General features: G+C 43.8%; 1 protein-coding gene across 1 annotated transcript in view; it reads left to right on the forward strand.

Annotated features, from left to right (window-relative positions):
* LOC137537209 (uncharacterized) overlaps positions 1-16291 on the forward strand; it is a 240790-nt gene that overhangs the window by 15465 nt on the left and 209034 nt on the right. The gene's annotated exons all lie outside the window — the stretch shown is intronic.

Genomic DNA, 16291 nt, shown 5'->3' on the forward strand with positions numbered 1-16291 from the left:
CATATTTATTTCCTTTTCAACTATACCAGCTGCCTGGTTATCCTGCTGATCCTCTGCCTCTAATACTTTTAGCCATAGCCCCTGAACAAGCAATGCAGCAGATCAGGTGTTTCTGACATAATCTCAATTCACTAAGATCATGCTGGTGATAGTAAGGCAAGAGAAAACGTACCACTATGCATCCATCTTCCCTTATTAAGGTAGAGAGATACGTTTTCACAGTAAGAGAGTTTTATTATCACTTCAGTCCTTAAATTACCTCCTCTGTAGTTATTTTCACATGCAGTTAATTAACAGCCTGTCTTTACCTTTAGAATTCTGTTGTTATTTTTTTGCGTGTTTACAGTCTGTCGGCAGACTGATAACACTGTTTCTGAATGATCCGCTGAGCGGAGCCTTATCAGTCTGCAGACAGACTGTACACACGCTCTACTGTCACTGGAACGCTCGCCCAGCGGGAGGGTCTGACGGACCCGTTGTTCCTTATAGTAGTGCGTGTGTTCGCACCTTAAGGTTTGCCTAAGGTCAAATGTTTCCCGGATACTACATGCCTCATCACCATGGAGATAACTCTAGAAACATTATTAAAGACAGGAGATAAGCTTAGTGAATAGAGACTATAACTGTCATTAGCTGCATGCTTGTTTCTGGCGTTATTCAGACACTACTGCAGCCAAATAGATCATCAGGACTGCCAGGTGACTGGTACTGTTTAACAGGGAATACATATGGCAACCTCCATATTCTTGTCACTTCAGTTGTCCTTTAAGTCCCTGGCCTGAGGTGAAATGATGAGACAAAGATAGTACAGTCCTGGCCAAAAGTTTTGAGACTGTCAAAAAATATTGGAAATTAGAAAAGTTGGTGCTTAAGTTTTTATAATAGCAATTTGCATATACTCCAGAATGTTGTGAAGAGTGTTCAGATAAATTGCATTCTTTGCCATGAAAAATAACTGAATCCCCAAAAAACCCTTTCCACTGCATTTCATTGCTGTCATAAAAAGGACCTGCTGAGATCATTTCAGTAATCGTCTTGTTAACTCAGGTGAGAAAGTTGACGAGCACAAGGCTGGAGATCATTATGTCAGGCTGATTGGGTTAGAATGGCAGACTTGACATGTTAAAAGGAGGGTGATGCTTAAAATCATTGATCTTCCATTGTTAACCATGGTGACCAGCAAAGAAACGCATGCAGCCATCATTGCGTTGTATAAAAATGGCTTCACAGACAAGGATATTGTGGCTACTAGGATTGCACCTAAACCAGCAATTTATAGGATCATCAAGAACTTCAACGAAAGAGGTTCAATTCTCATTAAGAAGGCTTCAAGGCATCAAAAAAATTCCAGCAAGCTCCAGGATAGTCTCCTAAAGAGGATTCAGCTGCGGGATCGGAGTGCAACCAGTGCAGAGGTTGCTCAGGAATGGCAGCAGGCAGGTGTGAGTGCATCTGCACGCACAGTGAGGCAAAGACTTTTGGAAGATGGCCTGGTGTCAAGAAGGGCAGCAAAGAAGCCACTTCTCTCCCAAAAAAAGCATCAGGGACAGATTTATCTTCTGCAGAAAGTATGGTGAATGGACTGCTGAGGACTGGGGCAAAGTCATATTCTCCAAAGAAGCCCCTTTCCGATTGTTTGGGGCATCTGGAAAAAGGCTTGTCAGAAGAAAAGGTGAGCGCTACCATCAGTCCTGTGTCATGCCAACAGTAACGCATCCTGAGGCCATTCATGTGTGGGGTTGCTTCTCATCCAAGGGAGTGGGCTCACTCACAATTTTGCCAAAAAACACAGCCATGAATAAAGAACGGTACCAAAACACCCTCTAACAGCAACTTCTTCCAACAATCCAACAGTTTGGTGAAGAACAATGCATTTTCCAGCACAATGGAGCACCGTGTCATAAGGCAAAAGTGATAAGTGTCTCGGAGACCAAAACATTTAAATTTTGGGTCCATGGCCTGGAAACTCCCCAGATCTTAATCCCATTGAGAACTTGTCATTCCTCAAGAGGCGGATGGACAAACAAAAAACGACTAATTCTGAGTAACTCAAAAAATTCTTTATGAAAGAATGGGTTGCTATCAGTCAGGATTTGGCCCAGAAGTTGATTGAAAGCATGTTCAGTCGCATTGCAGAGGTCCTGAAAAAGAAGGGCCAACACTGCAAATACTGATTCTTATGTAATTGTCAATAGAAGCCTTTGAAACGTATGAAGTGCTAATAATTATATTTCAGAACATCTCATAAACAACTGAAACAAAGATCTGAAAGCAGTTTAGCAGCAAACTTTGTGAAAATAATACGATTTTTGACAGTCTTAAAACTTTTGGCCAGGTCTGTACTAAGCCTAGTTAGAACGTTGTTTTTTTTTTTGTTTTTTTTTGCAAGGATGCGGCCACTAATGCCCCACTCCATGCAGCTAGTTTTCACCCTTTGCCACCACTCGGGGCATCCCAGTCGCCCAGGAATCCAGTTCACCAGCACAGTAATTTATAGAGTGTGGATACAATCCTAACAACGTGACTCACGCTTCCGCCTGTGCGTTCCACAAATCACCATCCTTTGCCGCAGCCTCGTTCCTCAGCATCACCGGCTTTGTCTACAATCCCCCGTCTCACCCGTTTTGGCCCTCACTATGAGGTATTATGACATCTGTTGAAGGCCACTGGCATGTGCTGTGATTGGATGCCTCTCTTGCCCCACTGAATCCCCCCTACAGTTGTTGCACACATGATTGGAGACTCAATGAGTCCTGGGTGCTGCACCTCTGCTGGATGTGCCTATTGTAGGGGGCTTAAGCTAGGGTGAGCATTACTGATTCGGATGCCATGATCTTTTGTGTTTCTCGCATAATTGGCCCAAGTATGAACAGGAAGTTTTGTCTTACCCAGTTACAGGAGGCAGTGCTGGAATTTGCCCAGCCTGGGATTTGTGTTGCCTGGCCAGGCAGCCCATCTACCAAATATGCATCCTTGCTATGGAGTAACAGCGGTGCCATAGACTATTGTTTGCCGCAAGTACTGTATGCTACAAGTAAGGCAAAGGAGCCCCCTTCACCAGCCCAAAATGTCCGAGTCTGACCGCCGTATGCTCAGTCTCTGTGTGAGGTCTCATGGACTCTGTGCTGCCAATCGCTGGTGGTGCCAATTTTTGCTATAAAAAAAATGAAAGTTTGTAAAACCGTTGTTTTAGGTTTGCATTTTCAATAAAATGCCATTAGAAAAGAAAAAATGACTCCCAATTGTTGACTTAATGAAAACACAGCAGTATAGTATAGTATAGTATGTGTGCATGAAAATGACAATTTCTGATATAGTAAACCACTTGTCCAGGACCCTTGGAGTTAAATACTGTATAACAAGATTCTACTGTATTGAGAAATGTTGGGTGGTGTTTATATGCATCACTCACTTATTGTTCATGCCCCTCAGCTAGCGTCAGCTGACCCGCCCCCCAGCGATCTACCCACAGATATTTCCCCCGCCCGCCTCCTCTTCCTCCCTCCGCAGCAATAGCGGGTGGCCGGTGTTGTTACCGTGCCGATAGCACCACAAGCTCTGGTCTTCTCTGGCCACAGTACCGGGATGCATCTTGATGATGTCATCAAGCTGTGCCCCTGTACTGTGGACAGAGAAGACTGGAGCTGGTGATGCAATTGGTGTGGGTGAGAGGCACAGTGAGGATCAGCACTGGCCACCCGCTATTGTTTCTGATGGAGGGAATCCTGTACTGGGGCACTTATAGCTAGCTAACCTGTAACCTGTACTGGAGCACCTATGGCTGACTAACCTATACTGGGGCACCTATAGCTGGCTAACCTATACTTAGGAACCGATAGCTGGCTCACCTATAGCTGGCTAACCTATACTGGGGATCCAATAGCTTTTGAACCTATACTGGGGCCCCTAATGCTTCCTAACCTATATTGGGGAACCTATAGCTGGTTAATCTTTACTGGGGCACCTATAGCTTCCTAACCTATGCTGGGGAACTTATAGCTGCCTAACCTATACTGGGGAACCTATGGCTGGCTAACCTATACTGGGGCACCTAGGTTGGCTAACCTATACTGGGGCACCTATAGCTTGCTGACCTATACTGGGGAACCTATAGCTGCCTAACCTATACTGGGGCACCTAGGTTGGCTAACCTATACTGGGGCACCTATAGCTTGCTGACCTATACTGTGGAACCTATGGCTGGCTAACCTATACTCAGGGCTGGTGCTGCCATAGAGGCAAAGGGGGCAATTGTGCCAGGGCCCCCGATTTATGCTGAGCCCCCAGGTGGTCTCCCTGACTGTTCCAGTGTCCAGCATGTTGTGCCACTCAGCTGCAGTGGCAGGGCAGGTAAGAGGTCTGGGAGGGATTACAGCTAGGAGGAGGGGGGATAGTCTGTAGATAATAAATGCAGAGTGGAGCATAATTAAACTTTACTCGGTCCTCTTATATGTCTCCTCCACTTCCTCATAAGTTGTATGGGCTGTGCAGCCAGCCAATCACCATGCAGGGAGTGAAGCCGCATGGTGATTGGCTGACTGCACAGCCCATACAACTTATGAGGAAGCAGAGGAGACTTGTATCATAAAAGGACTGGGTAACGTTTAATTACGCTCCACTCTGCATTTATTATGTTACAAAGACTGTGCAGGGCTGTGAGGCTGGTGTCTTATGTCAGGCAGAGCAACCACACCCCCTCCCACAGCTAACAGGACTGCTTGGCTGTAATCAGGATGGAGCTGCCCTGGGACACTGTTGCCAGCATGCAGACAGCAGCCATAGTGCACCCACCTGATGTACAGAAGAGAAGGGGGATTTAGTTTGCTGTGTGCACGAGGTTTCAGAATGAATGAATGTGTGTGGTGTATGTACAGTGTCTGTGTGTACAGTGTGTGTGTGTGAGAAGGGGGATCTAGTTTTTTTGTGTGCACAGGGCAGAGAATGTAGAATGTGCGTGTACAGTAAATGTGTTGGGTGTATATTACAGTGTGTGTGTGTACAGTGTGTGTACAGTGTGTGTATGGTGTGTTTCTGTGTGTATACAGTGTGTGTATATTCTTACATAGTTATTTTGGTTGAAAAAAGACATACGTCCATCGAGTTCAACCAGAGAACAAAGTACAACACCAGCCTGCTCCCTCACATATCCCTGTTGATCCAGACGAAGGCGAAAAAAACGTTACAAGGCATGGTCCAATTAGCCCCAAAAGGGAAAAAAATTCCTTCCCGACTCCAGATGTCAATCAGATAAAATCCCTGGATCAACATCATTAGGCATCACTTAGTAATTGTAGCCATGGATAATTCTGTATGTGTAGGTTTCTATATTTGAATAGTTGACTGAATAGATGACAGAATAGCTTGTAGGTACATTGGAGCATGGCATAGCTCTGTTGGACAGTCTTGGGTGACATTCATTTAATAGGCGCCCAGACCCTAATCAAGTATCTGAGCACGTTATTTTTTTTTTTTTTCTTCAAACTCAGCGTACAATTGATGTTGTACTGTACCCAACGCTATCACTCTGCTTCACTGAAGCTCTCTTGTGTTGGGTTCGTTTTGCATCATCGTTTGTTTGATTTTTAATTGCTTAATATAGTCATATCCAAAAAAGAAAAAAAAGATAAGATAAAGTACATCAGGGTTCAGATTAACATAAACATAAAACCGAACCATCTGCTTTGTTGAAAGACGAGATTGAACAAACTAAACAGGATTTAAATAATTTACTGAATGCGAAATGTAAGAAAAATTACGAAAACTTATGCCGAAGCAATGCCTTATTTTAAATAAATCAGGGAAGGTAATGGCGGATAGATTAAAGAAAGGGAAAGCAAAAACATTTATTGAAAAAATCTATAATATGGATAAAAAAAATGGTTTATGATACAGAGGGAATAAGTAAAGCTTTTCTGGCATATTATACGAATTTATATAATTTAGAAGTAAGTAATGACAAATTTAAGCCAATGGCATTTCTGGATAAAGTAACTCTACCAATTTTGACTAAAGAAGATCAGGAGGAACTGGGGGAACCAATTAAAAAAGAAGAATTTTTAGAAGTAGCCCAAAAAGTTATAAACAATAAAAGCCCAGGCCTAGACGGTTATACGGGCAAATTCTATAAAAAGTTTGCGGCAGTATTAGCAGACCCTTTTTGTACAATGGTCAATGGAACATTAGATAAAACAACTTTTTCGGACCCCTCGAATAAAGCTATAATAACTGTAATCCCCAAAGAACAAAAATCACCTGTAGAAATCTCAAACTATCGCCCTATTTCTTTAATAAATATAGACGTCAAAATATACGCCAAAATATTGTCAAACAGATTAAACAAGAAAATAGATCTGTTGTTAGGGAAACAACAAATTGGCTTCAGAAAGGGCAGAAATATAAAGGATAATATATACACGGTAATACATTTTATATATCATAGTGGGAAAAGGGGGGGGAGAGGCGGCCCTGCTTGCCGTCGATGCAGAAAAAGCATTCGATAGGGTATCCAGAGAATTTTTATATGCAACAATGGAAAAATTTGGATTGGGGGAAAATTTTATTGGAAGGATTAAAAAACTGTACTCAAAACCAATCCGCTTACATAAATGTGAATGGCTTCTACTCAGAATTTTTTAGTCTGACAAACAGGGTCAGGCAGGGCTGCCCTCTCTCCCCTAGTTTATTTAATCTGGTATTGGAGACCTTTATACAGACTATACAGGCAGATGCAGACATTAAAGGCTTAAAGATAGGGAAGGAAGAGATTAAAATCTGTGCGTACGCAGATGATGTAATTTTGACGTTCACAAAACCAGAAAAGTCAATAGGGAGAATACTGAATCTCGCCAGTACGTTTGGGAAATACTCAAATTATAAAATAAATATAACTAAAACGATGGCCCTTAACCTGGGCTGCAGCAAGGAGACTAAAGAAATAATAAGACGGAAGCATAAAATACTGTGGAACAATGATTATATCAAATATCTAGGGGTAAACATATGTAGTAATTTGCAGCGCCTTTTTGTTAGCAACTTTGGTAAGGAATTGGAATCTTGCACTAATATATTGAAACAGTGGGAGCTACGGTGTTTTAATAGTCTGGGGAGAATAAATGTAATAAAAATGAACCTGTTGCCAAGATTACTCTTTAAATTACAAAATATCCCAGTAGAAATACAGCAGAATTGGCTCGCTGCAGTGCATAACATCTTTTCAAAGTATATCTGGAGAAATAAAAAGGCGAGAATTGGTTATAAAAAAATTTACTAGGGATAAAAAACAGGGAGGTCTGGCGGCGCCTGACCTATCAAGGTACTATCAAGCTATCCTGTTAGGGAGAATGTTAGAGTGGAGGCAAGGCTCCCCAAACAAAATTTGGGTTAGGATGGAATATGGGAGTGTGGACATGCAAGGGACTCTGTCCTGGGATAAAAAAAGAATTGAAAAGGCAATGAGGAGGTCGGATCACCCCTTTATTATCCCTACCTTAAAAGCTATTCTAGACTATATGAAAAAACAGGGCTCAGGCACATCCCCATTAAGGCTAATCTTGAATAATTCAGATTTTATCCCTGCAAAGGAACGGGGCTGGTTAAAAAAGAACAAACTAGATGAGGACTTAAGGGTAATAGACACGATACAGGATATAGCTCCTGGGACTGTTTTTGGGGGATTACAGTTGCAAAGTTACCTGGCGGGATTGAGAAAAAAGGAGGGATCAATAAGATGCACTCTAAATAAACTAGAGGAACATTTTAAAAAGAAGGTGTCATGATCGCTGCTGCAGGAGGTATTGCTGGAAGTAGTAGTGCTGCAGTTCAGGCAGTTCTGATCTCTTTCCATGCAAGCTGCATAGCTTTGTCTGCCTTTCCCTGCTGTCAGCCTGTGACTGATTATCATTCACCTGTGTGGGAATCTGCATGTCTGCTCCCATTGGATGACCTCAGTATAAAGATCTGCTTCCTGCAGGGTTTCCTCGGGTTTTCATAGCTTCAGTTTAAGCCTGTCTTGCTGTTGCTTCAGCCCCCGATCGTGTTTCTTGTTCTAAAGATACTTTGCTGGTCTTTGCATCATATATTGGTTCATTGCCAATATATATGCATACCAGCACGTTTATTATTTTCTTTGTATTCGTGTTACGTTGATACATCAGTGTCGCTGATGTATACGTACACGAACTGTTTATATCCTGTGTGCAGTTAGTCAGCTTTCCAGCACGTTTTGGTAGGTTGCGCGTTTCGTGATCACCCGTGCTGAGTTAGTTACCCTGCTCCTGGTTCTGTTTGTGGATTGCGTTCATCTCTGCGAAGAGATAACGAATCCTTCTGAATCCTGTTCTGTTACCGTTTGTGGATTGCGTTCATCGCTGCGAAGAGATAACGAATCCTTCTGAATCCTGTTCTGTTACCGTTTGTGGATTGCGTTCATCTCTGCGAAGAGATAGCAAATCCTTCTGAGTCCTGTTCCCTGTACTGCTCCAGTCCTAGTCAGCGTTCCTGCTTATGTCATATATCGGTTCATTGCCGATATATACATATGTTAGTCAGACGTTACAAATAGTTTCATTGATAGCTGTAATTGTAATACGCTAGGAAAACATACTTATTGTATATTTGTCTGTGTTACGTTCATCTATCTTGACCCTGCTATTTCCTGACTATCCTGTCCTGTCTTTGTGAGGCACGCCATCGCTGCAAACGCATTGGCTGCCTCATTCCAGTCTGTCTTGTTGTGGACGCTTGCTGTCACTAAGTAGCGGCTAGCTAGCAAGCGTTCATTCTGTCTACCTGTCCTGATCTCCTCAGTTCTGGTTTATGAGCTCAGCGCTACTTTGCGCTGAGACGTTATAGCGAAAGTCTGCACCGGCTCTGTGCGCCACAATCTCCTATTGGAGTCGGTCCTCCCCTCCACTATACTAGGGATAGCCTGTTTCCTTGTGCTAGTGTGTGTACCTCCTCCACGTCAGCTCATGCGTTGTATGCTGACTGTGGAGAATACACCACCAAGCCTTACATTATGAAAACCCCATTACCAATCCCCATTGTGGGGGGGATTCCCAGAAAGTATGACACTGTTAATTATGGTTCCTGTTCCTTTAAGAAATTTGAAGAACTTAACTCTGAAACAGAAAATGAGTTTTTCTCTGAATGTGCCAGGTTCCTGGCCAATCCCGATCTCCAAGCGACTCCTGTTTCAACCTGGGCACTCCAGCTAAGTTATCTTTTGTTTAAAGGGGAATTGTTTCAGTGGGCATTTGATGTTCTCAATCATTCCGATTTGAAAGAGAGACCGCTGGAATTTCTAGCGTTTGTGATCCATAACTGGTTGCGCATAGATCCATTGCCTTTTCCTCTAAATGAACTCCTGGCAGCAGGCCAATCAGCTTCCCCTTCAATTGTTTGCAAAAATGATCAGCAAGCAGAGAGGGTTCCTGATAATTTTCCTGCAGCTTTGAATAAATCACCAAAGGCAGCAGGGTCTAAGGCCAAACGCAAACGTTCTAAGAAACGTGTCCGATCTGCAGAGTCGTTACCCTTAGCGACTGAGACCTATAATGAGATTCTGCCATTAACAGATAATGAAATGCAATTGTCTTTCAGGGGAGTTAAATGGACTTATGAAACTACTAATGAACTCTCCTCCCTGGCTAGGGAAAATAAAGATGTTTGTTTAAAATAATTATCTGAGTATGATTATGAGGAGATATTACAGAGTATTGAACAAATCAACTTATTTGTGAACCAAGGGAAGTTTGCATACAGTACAGTTCAACACTTGCTACAGGTATTGGAGATTCTTAAGAATAAGGAATCTGCCAATCACCTGCTAATTACCCAATACATGTCCCTGCCACAATCATATCTGCAAACTGCGATCAGCCGGAATGTTTCGCTGTTAAGTATGCATGGGATTCTCCATTCGAGAGGGGAGAGATGGAAGCCCTGGTCTGTGAATGGAAGAGTGATTCAAGTTCATTTTGTCAATTTTACAGTGCAAAAAGTGAGATGGTATTGAATGCATGCATTAAGTCAGCCTATAACCTAGTAGAGACTGGTGTGTGTAGGTATGACTGTGTGGCTCCTTTGATTGATGTGTGGGAACTGATTTTGGATGATTTTTATGTGACTCCGAATTCGCAAATTTGGCGTTCTGACCCACCTGCTTCAGCACCTTTGGCTGATGCAGCAGGTGATTCGGAGCTCTTCTTGTGTGAAATTGAAGTTCCTGCAATTCCACCCTGTACCATGGATAACTCAGTGTTACTTCCCAGTAAAACAGAAACCACTGATACTTTCTTAACCTTGCCCTGCACAAATTTATCAGCAGAGAATCCAGAGGTCCTGCTGACTTCTGAGTCCAGCCTAGCCAGTACTCATGAGTCTTTGTTCAGTGAAACAGACACCAGAAAAATCTTGCCTGCCTCTGCAAACACTTCTGCAGAAATTACCTGTGTTAATAAAGTTCAACTCCTGTCTGATCCAGCAGATGCCAATAGATGCACTACATCAGTTTCCAAGTCCCAGCAATCCTGTCTAGAAACCTCAGAACCCCAGCATCTGAATTTCCCAATTTTACAAATGAATGGTGATTCAGATGAGCAAACATTGTGTCTTGATCTTCCTGTTTCTACACCTCGCTCTAGTTTCGTGAATAGCTCAGAGCATCTGCTATGTGAACCTGAAATCGCAGAATTATTACCTTGTTCAGAAAATGTTCCAGTAAATTTGCCCTGTATCGTGAATAGCTCAGAGCATCTGCTATGTGAACCTGAAATCGCAGAATTATTACCTTGTTCAGAAAATGTTCCAGTAAATTTGCCCTGTATCGTGAATAGCTCAGAGCATCTGCTATGTGAACCTGAAATCGCAGAATTAGTACCTTGTTCAGAAAATGTTCCAGTAAATTTGCCCTGTACCATGAATTGTGCAGTAGATCTCTCCTATGAAGCTCAGGTCACAGAATCCTTATGCTGTCCAGCAGGTGCTTCCATGGTTTTGCCCTGCAATATGGACTGTTCAGTGATCCTGTCCAGTGAAGCTGGGGTCGCAGAGTCCTATGCTTCACCCAGTACTTTGGATACTTCAAACCCTCTAGCAGAAGACTCTGAGGCACTGCTTACCTCAGTGGGTGTTGCAGCAATTTTCACTTGTTTAGCAGCTGTTTTGGAATTACAGTCTGCTCTAATAAAACTTGATGAATCTCTGCCCAGTGAAGCAGAAGCCATTGAAATATTGTCCTCGTCAGCAAGTGTGTTAGATACCTTGCCCTGTACACAGTCTGATTTAACCAATGTTGTTGAGTCCCTCTCCAGTGTTGTAACAGCCGAGGAACTCCAGCCCTGTCCTCTGAATGTTTCAGAAGTCCTGCCCTGTAACATGGATAATTCTGATTCTCTGGTCAAAATAATAGAAATCTCAGAAATTCAGTCCGGTCTGATGAGTGTTCCTGAAACCCAGCCCTGTATCCTGAAAGATTCTGGTTCTCTGGCCGCTGTGGCAGAGGTTCCAGAGTCCCCTTCCTGTCCAGGGAATCCCTCAGTTTTGCCTGGTCCAGTGGGGGCTGCTGCAATACTGATTTGTTCTGCAGCCCCTCATGAGCTCCAATCCAGTGTATTAGATGAGTCTCTGTCCAGTCCAGAGGTAGTTGTGGAGTCCCTATCTGGTTCAGTGCATACATCAGAAGATTTGTCCTGTCTTGTTAGTGCCCCTGAACCTGATTTGTTACTGACTTTGCTGGAATCAGCGACATCTAAGTCTGATCCTGCATTCTTGTGTGAAAGTCCAGTAGTTGCGAAGTCTAGTCATGATGATTTTTTTTTGGCCAGTCCTGGTTTTGGTCCTGTCTTGGCTGACCCTGAGGCTCACAGTTCCTTGACATGCCCAGAGGTTTCTCTTGTGCCAGTGTGCCCAGATGTTCTTTGTGTGCCAGAATGCCCAAGTGTGTCTAAGGTGTTAGCGTGCTCTGATGCTTCCTTAGTGGGAACATGTTCTGATGTTGCCAGTCTGCCTGCATGCCCAGAGGTGGTTCTGGTCTCTGAAAGCCCTGATCTTGATGTTTGTCCTTGTGGCCCTGACTTGGGAAGTGCCCTAGGTTCCATAGGGGTTCTTGATAGTTCTCCATGTGAGCCTAAGGGGCGTTCTGACCTATGGGGGTCTCTTTGGAGCTTCGAAGTGTTCTGGGAGATCTCTGAGGAAACTTGTCCTGGTGCCTTGGACTGGTTCAACAGTGGGTTTTGTGTTGGTAAAGACAGTCCCGGTGGGCATTGCAAAGGCTTTGGCGTTTTTGAACGGTTCCTGGAAGGCGGTGGGTATCGCTCAGGGAGTTTCGGAGGGCTTTCTTCTGGAAATCATGGTTCTGATGGGTGTCACACTGGGGCTTGTAGTACTGATGGGTATGGTTCTGTAGGTTCTGGTTCTGATGGGTCCAGTCTTGTGGGGACTGATTCTGGAATTTGGTCTTGCCGGGCTGTCCCGGTCATCATGAATTATCAGTCAGACTGTTTTGTTGGGAATTTCAGTTTTGAAAAGCATCTGGAATCCGCTTTTAAAGGGGGAGGTACTGTCATGATCGCTGCTGCAGCAGGTATTGCTGGAAGTAGTAGTGCTGCAGCTCAGGCAGTTCTGATCTCTTTCCATGCAAGCTGCATAGCTTTGTCTGCCTTTCCCTGCTGTCAGCCTGTGACTGATTATCATTCACCTGTGTGGGAATCTGCATGTCTGCTCCCATTGGATGACCTCAGTATAAAGATCTGCTTCCTGCAGGGTTTCCTCGGGTTTTCATAGCTTCAGTTTAAGCCTGTCTTGCTGTTGCTTCAGCCCCCGATCGTGTTTCTTGTTCTAAAGATACTTTACTGGTCTTTGCATCATATATTGGTTCATTGCCAATATATATGCATACCAGCACGTTTATTATTTTCTTTGTATTCGTGTTACGTTGATACATCAGTGTCGCTGATGTATACGTACACAAACTGTTTATATCCTGTGTGCAGTTAGTCAGCTTTCCAGCACATTTTGGTAGGTTGCGCGTTTCGTGATCACCCGTGCTGAGTTAGTTACCCTGCTCCTGGTTCTGTTTGTGGATTGCGTTCATCTCTGCGAAGAGATAACGAATCCTTCTGAATCCTGTTCTGTTACCGTTTGTGGATTGCGTTCATCTCTGCGAAGAGATAACGAATCCTTCTGAATCCTGTTCTGTTACCATTTGTGGATTGCGTTCATCTCTGCGAAGAGATAGCGAATCCTTCTGAGTCCTGTTCCCTGTACTGCTCCAGTCCTAGTCAGCGTTCCTGCTTATGTCATATATCGGTTCATTGCCGATATATACATATGTTAGTCAGACGTTACAAATAGTTTCATTGATAGCTGTAATTGTAATACGCTAGGAAAACATACTTATTGTATATTTGTCTGTGTTACGTTCATCTATCTTGAACCTGCTTTTTCCTGACTATCCTGTCCTGTCTTTGTGAGGCACGCCATCGCTGCAAACGCATTGGCTGCCTCATTCCAGTCTGTCTTGTTGTGGACGCTTGCTGTCACTAAGTAGCGGCTAGCTAGCAAGCGTTCATTCTGTCTACCTGTCCTGATCTCCTCAGTTCTGGTTTATGAGCTCAGCGCTACTTTGCGCTGAGACGTTATAGCGAAAGTCTGCACCGGCTCTGTGCGCCACAATCTCCTATTGGAGTCGGTCCTCCCCTCCACTATACTAGGGATAGCCTGTTTCCTTGTGCTAGTGTGTGTACCTCCTTCACGTCAGCTCATGCGTTGTATGCTGACTGTGGAGAATACACCACCAAGCCTTACAGAAGGCTGTTCCTGAGAATTTGCTGTCCTGGCTGTACGACCACCTGGGGACAAGAGGGAATGATCAGATTATAAACCTATATAGAGAAAAATGGGGAAAAGAATCCGGTGAGATAATAGAAGAATCTACATGGGAGAATATTATAGCAAACATCTGGGTACCCAGAAACACTAGTATTCAATTATTACAATTTAGGATAGCCTCAAGGTGTTATCTCACCCCCGAAAAACTGTACCAGATGAATCTTAAAGACAACAAACAATGTTGGAGATGTTGGGGTGGGGAACTTAGTACATATGTTATGGCAGTGTCCAATATTACAACTTTTTTGGAAAGAAATTGAATAATTCATTCAAGATTACATAGCCCCGGGTGCCCATGTAGATACCATGGTGGCAATTTTCGGGTATTGTCAAACAGGTGGAAATAAAAATACTGCACTTCTACTCTATATGCTCTCTCTGGCGGCAAAAGTAATTATAGTGAGAGATTGGAAAACCTCAAACAAACCCTCTATAAAAGAGTGGGTAAGGCAAACAACACACTTATTGCGGATGGAGTCGGGCGAGGAGGGAACAGCAGAGTGGGGCCTGGAAAATAAGTTCCAGATACCCGGTGAGATATGGGAATCAGCAATAGAGAAATACAAAGAGAAACTAAAGTAAGTGTGATGTTTGCCTTGATTGGGAAGAGAAGCAATAATTGTATAGGACAGGGAAAGTGAGGGAATGCAGGGTTGCGGCTGGGTGTAAAGATAGAGGACGGGGTGTGAAACCAAACAAAGGGGGGTGACGAGTTGGTGGTGAATTTTTCTTTTTGAGGAGAAGACGGGTGCAAGGAAATGAATGGAGGGTATGGGTGGTAAGATTGAGGAGAGGAGGATGGATGGGAATGAATGGGGAGTGCATGAGAGACAAGTACGATGATTGAACTTGGCGTACACACTGTATAGTTTAGATTCGGGTTCTTTCTTTTCTCTGTTTTTGTTTAGTTTCTGTATTAAGACTGAGCACGTTATATGACCCGAGTGTAACGATCGGTGTAACACAGAGAGGGTCTGATTACCGGTGATCTGCAGTATCACCGAGAATGCAGAATATACCCGATTATTGATGATCTGCAGTATCACCGATAATCAGATATATCTTCTAACCTCTGGACACCTGAGAGATGAGAGTGTTTGGTGCAACAGTAATACTTTGAGGAAAGCACCCGTAAGATAGGTGCTAGACAGTAAGAGCTACTGCTATGGATCAGATTCCTTCCACAGGTCTGATGCTCCCCAAGGGGCGGAGCCAGACTGAGACAGTGGGAAGGACAAGAGTGTGAGTGGCACCAATGGTGCAGTGTCACTGACAGTTTAGTGAACTATCTCCAAACTGGGAAGATAGTTCTCGAGGTCGGACAGGCCAGGTCGGCAACAGATAGACAGATCAGATACAGAGACAGGAGACAGATGCAGATTCCAGAGACTAGCTGAGTTCAGCAACAGAGTATCAGAATGACAAGGTACAAAATCAGAGATCAGAAGAACGGTCAGGAAAACAGAAGGTCATAACAAATAATCAACAATGCCTAAGCTTGAGTGTGAGCTCCAAGATTCTCACACTCCAGGAACTAGACTAGAATATAACAATAATACAGATGGTACTGAATTCCTAGACTAAGGTGTGAGTTCCTTGGCCATCAACACCTTGGAAAACTGAACTAGAGTATAATACAAATAACACATTTCCTAGACTAAGGTGTGAGATCCTTGGCCATCAACACCTTGGAAACTGATCTAAAGAACACAGATACTGACAAGGTCTGAGTGCTACCACGTAGTGATCGCAACGCCAGACACCAGATGAATGACCAGCACCCAGTATATATACACTAGCGCTCTCCAGCGCCTCCCCTAAGTGCTGGACCAATGAAGGTTGCTGAAATTGTCAGCTGACCGGCTTGGTCAGCTGACCCTCTTCTGACTGCCATAAAGGCCCTGCCTCTCTGCGTGCGCGCGCGTCCTCCTAAACCAGTGTGGACTATCAGTCCCAGCCACACCAGTCATACGTTGTAATGTTTCTGCTGTGTTGGATGCGGAATCCGCCGCACTGCTGTCCGTGCGTGCGGCGGTTTCTCTGCATTCCGCATTACTGAGAGGCGCAGGCCTATGCGTGTAACTTGCCGCATTGGACGCGGAATCCGCCGCCCTGTTGTCAGAGCATGCGGCGGTTTCTCCGCGCTCCGACTGCGCGCCAGCTGCCATGTTGAATGCGGAATCAGCCGCCTCACCTTGAGTATTGGCGGCGGCTTCTCCGCGTTTTCTCACATTGCAGAGTGAAGACAGGTCTCTTTTCCAGAGACTTGCAGCACTCAGACCTGAAAAATGGTCAAAAAGCTGTCTGCCTGTGCAGATAGCAGAGCAGATCATTATATATATATATATATATATTATATATATATATATATATATATATATATATATATATATATATATAT

Source organism: Hyperolius riggenbachi, chromosome 10 (assembly GCF_040937935.1).
Source record: "Hyperolius riggenbachi isolate aHypRig1 chromosome 10, aHypRig1.pri, whole genome shotgun sequence".
Classification (NCBI taxonomy): Eukaryota; Metazoa; Chordata; class Amphibia; order Anura; family Hyperoliidae; genus Hyperolius; species Hyperolius riggenbachi.